The 8,053-nt window shown below is 39.8% G+C and overlaps 2 pseudogenes; both read left to right on the top strand.

Annotated features, from left to right (window-relative positions):
* The first annotated feature begins 1,349 nt into the window (after positions 1–1,349).
* LOC149120029 (nucleolar protein 56 pseudogene) lies at positions 1,350–3,114 on the top strand (annotated as a pseudogene).
* Positions 1,769–1,886, top strand: LOC149120030 (small nucleolar RNA SNORA51; annotated as a pseudogene).
* Positions 3,115–8,053: the final 4,939 nt, after the last annotated feature.

The raw sequence follows: 8,053 nt of genomic DNA, 5'->3' as shown, positions 1-8,053 counted from the left end.
TTTATGATTGAGATTAGCATGCACATATGAGAATTTGGTGTAAAATATCCCATTACATTTAAAAAGAATATTAAAATATTTCTAATCTCTTTAGCAACTTTAGATTATAATTGTAAAGGAATTATGCAAATATCTAAAGGTATACGCACTTCAGAAAATTTATAAAATCAGACGTTAGCTTACATTTGCTAAATTTTATAAAATGCAAAAGTAAAGGAATTTGGTGAAAAATAATTATAAATACAGAAACAGAAGTAGAATACAATGAATATAAAATGCATTCCACTTACTAGAAAAACTCTGAGAACATATATCTAGAGTGACATTTTGGGAAATTTCAGTGAATAATAACTTTATCGTTATAAAAATTAAGAAAGTTTAAAAATTTATGACTTTAAAGTGTATAAGATTAAACTTAACCTAACAGAGTTCAGAAAGACTGTACATTAATGTTGCCAGCAAAACTTACAAAATATTGAGCGATCTGATGACCTCACAGTAAAAAAAAAAAAAAAATCAAGCAAGAATGTCACAGAGCAAAGAATGACTTAAATGAGGATACTACAGACACACATACCAGGGGGCGGTGCTGTGGCACAACAGGTTAAGGCCCTGGCCTGCAGTGCTGGATTCCTATAATGGTACCAGTTCATGTCCTGGCTGCTCTACTCCCAATGTATCTTAATGTGCCTGGGAAAGGCAGTGGAGGATGGCCCAAATCCTTGGGTTCCAGCACCTTTTATGAGAACCAGAAGAAGCTCCTGGCTCCTGGCTTTGGATCGACTCAGCTCCGGCCATTGCAGCCATTTGGTGACTGAACCAGTGGATGAAAGACATATGTATTATATCTATTTCTCTCTCTCTCTTTCTCTCTCTCTGTCTGTCTGTCTTGACCTCTCTCTGTAACTCAAATAAATGATTCTTTAAACAAAAAACCCACATATATCAATAACTTCAATCACAAAAGCAGAAAGGAGCTCACAATATAAAATAGATTGCTAATGCTGTAAGTAAAAGTAAATAACTTAGTAGGAGTAACAATAAAATCACTAGAAGATATAAGGGAGTTTGGTGAAAAAGAATACATTTCAATCAGGTTTAAAATTATTTGTAAAAAGTGTCTTACATCATGAAGGAATCATTCTACTTACAGTATATTATAAGAAAGTTGCCAGTGTTTAGAAATGCATAATGGAAAAAAAATAAAAAAGAAATAACAATTAAATAAAGAAAAAATAAAGAAAAAAGAAAAAGCAACAACAAAAAAAATGAAATGCATAATGGAAAATTTCACACATCAATGGCAAAATTCCAGAAAGTTAAAACTGATATGTGGAATCGAGTACACCATGGCAAGTACTCTGAAAAATTGTAGACATGAAACTTCCCAGAATTTACAGAACTTTGAGCAAGTTTGTGATACCACAATGAAAATGCAAACCAAGATTGCCACAGCTCATATTATCACCATTGGCTTACTATGATGTTTGTGAACAATACAGGGTATAACAACAGATGCAAAGGCAATGAAAAGAAAGGTACACGTTATGGAATAATGTATGTTGTGATTACTCCAACAAGAAATGAATAACAATGTTGTGAAAAGCAATAGAGAACTTTCTGTTGTACTTCATTGCAATTACATCTATATTGGAAAATATGAAAAAAAAACCAAAAACCTGATTGAAAAAAGATTATGCCTTGTTCTACCATATATGAAAGCACAGATTTCCATATCTAGATTATGCTTAGAGACACATTAAAAATTAGCCTCCTGGTGCTTACCACAATCTGTTCTTACACTGACTGTATAGAAAGAGGAGGCAGAGCAGGCTCTCCCTCAGGGCTCATCTTGCCTGGGCTGTATTGTGAATGGGGGGACAAGGAGTTGAGGGGACTGGCATCTGGCTTGTCCCTGTTTCCTCCAGGCTGAGTGGGGGCCACGAGGGCTGAAGTAGGTGCTTTGTGGCTTTGCAGCAGCCGAGCCAGGGCAGGGCGGGACTGCATCTCTGCAGGGAGTGGTATGGTTATCACTTTCCAGAAGTGGTGAAGATCATCAATGACAAGGCCACATAATGCTGCCTCGCCCAGTTCATCAGAAACCAAAAGGAGTTGAATGAGGACAAGTTGGAAAAGCTGGAGGAGCTAACAATGGATGGTGCCAAGGCCAAGGCCATTCTGGATGCCTCACGGTCCTCCATGGGCATGGACATCTCTTCCATCGACTTGATCAACATCAAGAGCTTCTCCAGCCACATGGTGTCGTTGTCTGAGTACCACCAGCTCCAGCTCCTACACACTTACCTGCGCTCCAAGATGAGCCAGGTGGCCCCCAGTCTGTCAGCTCTCACTGGGGAAGCGAGTCCTGAAGACACGGGGTAACACACCAAAATACGGACTTATTTTCCACCCCACCTTCATTGGCTGAGCCGCCTTGAAGGACAAAGGCTGCATCTCCTGATACCTGGCCAACAAATGCAGTATTGCTTCACAAATAGATTGCTTCTCTGAGGTACCCACAAGTGTATTTGGGGAGAAGCTTCTCCAACAAATTGAGAAGCAGCTGTCCTTCTATGAGACGGGAGAGATTCCACGGAAGAATCTGGATGTCATGAAGGAAGCCATGGATCAGGCAGATGCTGCGGCTGTGGAGGAAGCTGGAGAAGCAGGAGAAGAAATGCTTGAAGAAGGAAAAGAAGGCCCTGGTGGCGCTCACCCTGGCATCTTCAGAGAACAGCAGCAGCACCCCGGAGAAGTGCGGGGAGGCGCAGGAGAAACCCAGAAAGAAGAAGAAGCAAAATCCCAGGAGGCTTCTCAGGAGAATGGGATAGAAGAGCCGTCTGTCTCTTCCTCCAACCCCAAGAAAAAGATATATTTTTCCAAAGAGGAGTTGGTTAGTGATCTGGAGGAGAGAGGGAGCGGCGTAAGCCCTTCCAAGAAGAAACCGTCGGCCCAGGAGGAAATGGCAAATGATGTGAAAGAGGTGGACACCAGGAAGGTCCCCCCAAAAAAAGAGGAACTTCTCTGCCAAGCAGGAAGGAAGCAGAGGCCGCCACCAGCAAGAGCAATGCCAAGAGAAAAAGCTCCATAAAGCATCCCAGGAAGACTGACTAGCCCGGACATTTCCTGCACCTTCAGGGGTACCCTTACCTGCCCTGTGTCCTCACCCCAATAAAAAGATCACAAAATGCTAAAAAAAAAACCATTAAAAATTAAACTCAAAGTTAGTCGCATGAACATCCAAAAAAGTAAATACAAAATGTTACCTAGAAAGGGTGAATAATTACAGTGGACTAACAATGTCTCTGAGAACCTGTACATGACAGTTTCCAGGAGACTTACAGAATTTTGAGATAGGTGATGACTTCACAATCAAAAAGTTAAGTACTCTGATCAAAGGTTAAGAGTACCAGAGTTGACTAAGGCTAAGATACTACAAATATGCACTTCTGATAGCTATAATTTCAAAGAAAAATATAAAGACTTAAAATGCATTCAGCTGTCATGAAAAACTAGTTATTACCTCAAAAATGGATAATTTTGTGGATGAAACATCACAAAAGGAGTGAATACAGGTGAAGTGGCTGAAAAGTAGATCATTACATTTATATTAAAAATTTAAAAGAAAAAATTTCAGCAAACATAACAAAGATCATAGCAGCTCTTACCAAGTTAGAGTAAGGATGCCTGGGGCAGTGCTGTGGTGCAGTGGGATTTACCCAGCATTTGGGATGACCTCATCTCATATGAGAGTGCCTGAGACTCAAGTCTCATCTATTCTCCACAGCTGACCCAGGGCCCCGCTTATGTACACTGGAAGAAGTGACAATGGCCTGTGTTCCCAGTGACCTCCTTGTTAAATTTAATGAAACCAAGTTCCTAACATTCTGCATGGTGGCATCTTGCATTTATGGAGTCACTTTCCTGCCTGTGCATCACAGGACCAATGGAAATGTCAGGCTGACTCTGCAGGTATTTCCATCTTGGCCTCCACTGCAGGGCTACTGGGCTACATTTTCTCCATAAGTGCTACCTTATTTTGGTAAAGGAAGTTAGAAATTCACTGCATGTGTTCTAGAATAAAGCACATTTGAAAAAGAATAAGCCTTAACATATAACTTGTCTATTTGCTAAAATACTGGGCCTGAAGACCAAGCTACACTATTTTCACACTCATATATTGCAATATGGCATTTATTTCAAGGTACAAATGGCATTTCTTCCTCTAAAGCTGTTGGAGACACACTCAAACCTGTACCTGTATTTATCAGTACTCCATTTCCTTTAGATTTTTGTGTTCCTCTGATTAGGACTTCAATTTGCCTGCTACTTATGCTTAATTGCACTTGCCCTTTTCTCCTCCTTTCCACTGGGACTTTCCAATTGTTTTGCTAATTTTTAAAACACACGAAATCCTCACATAAAACATTCTATTTGAACACTGAATACGCTTTAGTGACATCTTTTCCTTCTTCAAGAAGCTTCATATTTTTAATATGGTGAATGTTGTATGTTTTGATAGGTTGCACTATGTTTTTCTTTGAATGCTAAATTTAGAAATATTCTTGAGGCTAATGTTGCAAATTTTTTTTCATGTGGCCATTATGTCTGTCTTGTTATATACTTCACAAATACTCTTTAATTTGGGATAGAAGGTGTTAAATTTATAGATTAATTTTAAGGATAATTGATCAATGTGCCACAGTGAGTTGTCCCATTCATGGTTGGATATATCTTTCCAATTACACTTTTATCATCTTTTCTCAATATTACAAATATGTATTTTATTTTATATATTATACATACCTTATAATACACATATATCATATATATATAAATATATATATGCCAAGTGCTGTTTTTTTCATGGACTGAAATCACTTTGTGATGTTTTTCTGCAATACTGGGGATTTTTCAAATTTTCCTCATATATCAAAACATGTTGCATGCCTTGAATATACCCAAGTTTTGTCACACATATCCAACAATCTTGGAAAAAATTAAAACAAACAAAAAGAACTAGGCTCTCATATAAAAATAAAAATTCAAAGTAACTCAGTAGACATATCTTTAGGTTGGGAAGGTTTTTATGGTCAGAATAATTTTTATAATATTCATAATTCTGAGCATACAAAATTCCTATATTGAAAGTACAAATGCAGGCTGTCAAGGGACAGTGTAAGGGCAAAGATGATAACCAAGTGTCAAATTACAGGGCACTTGTGACCTCTAAAACCTGAACAGAAACCCCAAGTCAAACAGAACTTTTGTTTTTGCCTTACCCACCCCAGATGACTATGTTATTGGAAACAGAAAGTGGAGAGACCCCCTAGAAACAGCTGTGCTGAGAGGCCAGCATCCTGGAAGAGACCCTGCTGCCCACCTATTTAGAAAACTGGGGGGAATCAGGTCCCGGCAGGGAAGGAAGGAGGAACCCAGGGCAGCACAAACTACAGCTCCCGTCCCACACGCACCCCACACACGGAGCCCACATTCTCCCTAATGACCACCCCGTGCCCACTGCACAGTTGGGGAGACGCGGGGCTGCTGCCACACAGCTGCCGGGGAAGGCTCTGGGCTGAGAAGTCACTGAGAGCAGGGAAGGGGCAGGGCGTCAGGGGTCCCGGGTGCCAGTGCAGACCCCGACCCCCGGGTCTGAGGGGACCAAGGGAAGTGCTGGGCCAGCGGCAATATGGCACCACAGATTCGGAGACGACCTCTGGGAGGCCCGCGTCCTGCCAGCTTCTCCCAACACCTGGGCGCACACACTCACCACGTCGCGGTTTTCAGCTCCAGGTGTCCAGCGTCCCCCGGTGATGAAGGTGGAAGCCACCGAGCCCGACTTTGCTTGTGCCAATATCTTGCAGGGTTTCTCAGATGTTCTCTAATAATTTGATGTTGTCAGGTCATAGATTTAGATCTTTGTTGAGTGGATTTTTGTGTAAGGTGTAAGGTAGGGATCTTGCTTCATACCTCTGCATGTTTAAATTCAGTTTTCTCAGCACCATTTGTTGATTAGAAGGTCTTTGCTCCAGGAATTGGTTTTAGTTACTTGATGAAATATAAGCTGGTTGTAGATGTTTGGATTGATTTCTGGTGTTTCTATTCTGTTCCATTGGTTTAGCAATCTATTTTTGTACCAGTACCAGACTGTTTTGAGTACAACTGCCCTGTAGTATGTCTTGAAATCTGGTATTGTGAGGCCTCCAGCTTTCTTTTTGCTGTATAAGATTGCTTATGCAAAAAAACAAAAATTGTCGTATCATAAACCAATTTGTGATGTCATGACCAACTGTGAAGTCATAAAAATTATTACAGTGCCTTAACCTATAATTGTGATAATAATCAATTGTGATTTCATAAATCACTATTATCATTTTATAATCAATTATGATGTCATAAAAGCATTATGACATATGCCAATATTGTGATAACATATTCATGAAATTGTGAGTTTACAAGGCAACCATTGTTTTCTCATTATGAATTTTTGTCATAAAAACCATTCTGACTTCAGAAACCTACCATTGTGTGTCATCTCAATTGCCACATCACTGTATGTCCTAAAATACAATTGTGTCATAATCCATGGTGATATTGCCAAAACCATTGTGATGTCATTATCAATTGGGATGTGAAAAACTACCATTGTGATATCATAAACCTCAGTTTAATTTAATATGTTACCAGGGGATAAATGTCACTTTTTGGGTAATTTAAATATGAGTTTTATAAAGCAAAGTGAAAGTTATGTTTCAAAAAACTTGAGTGTATATCATATATAAAATAGCATGCAATTTTGAAGACTTTGGGTATTCTGTATCTTTCAATCAAAACCTGTAGCAAATTTTTCATAGAAAGAACATCTGTTAGTTACCATAGAACAGGTAAAACATATAATTTTTTTCTTTTGGAGACTGTCTTATTTCACAAAGTATAATGGTTTCCAGTTGCATCCATTTTGTTGTGAAAGACAGAAATTCATTTTTTATTGCTGAGTAATATTCCACAATGTACACATAGCACATTTTCTTTCTCCAGTCATCAGATGATGAGCATCTAGGTTGATTCCACACCTTAGTTACTGTGAATTGAACTGCAATAAATGAGTGGTACAGAGAACTCTTTCATATGCTGATTTTATTTTTTTAAGATAAATTCCCGGCCGTCGCCGCAGCTCAACAGGCTAATCCTCTGCCTAGCGGCGCCGGCACACCGGTTCTAGTCCCGGTCGGGGCACCGGATTCTGTCCTGGTTGCCCCTCTTCCAGGCCAGCTCTCTGCTGTGGCCAGGGAGTGCAGTGGAGGTTGGCCCAAATGCTTGGGCCCTTCACCCCATGGGAGACCAGGTTAAGCACCTGGCTCCTGGCTTTGGATCAGCACGGTGCGCCTGCTGCAGCACACCAGCCATGGCAGCCATTGGATGGTGAACCAACCGCAAAGGAAGACCTTTCTCTCTGTCTCTCTCTCTCTCCCTGTCCATTCTGCCTGTAAAATAAATAAATAAATAAATAAAAAGATAAATTCCCAGTAGTGACATGGCTGGATGATATGGTAGATCTATTTTCAGCTTGCTGAGGCATTTCCATACTGTGTTCCACAATGGCCATTCTAGCCTGCAGAAAATAGCAGATAGACCAATTACAAAGAAATGTTAACAGAGTTGCCATTATTTAGCCAGATTGGCTCTTCTGTGAAAAAATTCTGGTAAGAAACTCCATCTTTATTTGACCTAACCCACAGCTAACCTTGTAATAACAATTTTCCCCCAGGAAACCTAATTAAAAACAAGAAGCAGCAATATCTTAACCCTGAATCTACCTGGGGTGATGATAACCATTGGGGAAAATATGCAATAGACAAAAAATTTGAAAGAAAAGCTGGATAATGTGATGTTAGGGAATGTATATTTGAATCTACCTCAAAATTTACATTTTGAAGCCCTAACCCCAAGTGTGACTGTGTTTGGATAAGGGAGCTCTAAAGAAGTAATTAAAAACTAATAAGTCATAAGAATGCGGCCAGAATCCAATAGGATTAGTAGTTTTCTACGA

This window comes from Oryctolagus cuniculus, chromosome 20 (genome assembly GCF_051225735.1).
Source record: "Oryctolagus cuniculus isolate XC-2025 breed Fujian yellow rabbit chromosome 20, ASM5122573v1, whole genome shotgun sequence".
NCBI lineage: Eukaryota > Metazoa > Chordata > Mammalia > Lagomorpha > Leporidae > Oryctolagus > Oryctolagus cuniculus.
Note: the sequence above shows the minus strand (reverse complement) of the source record. Positions and strands in the feature narration are given on the sequence as shown.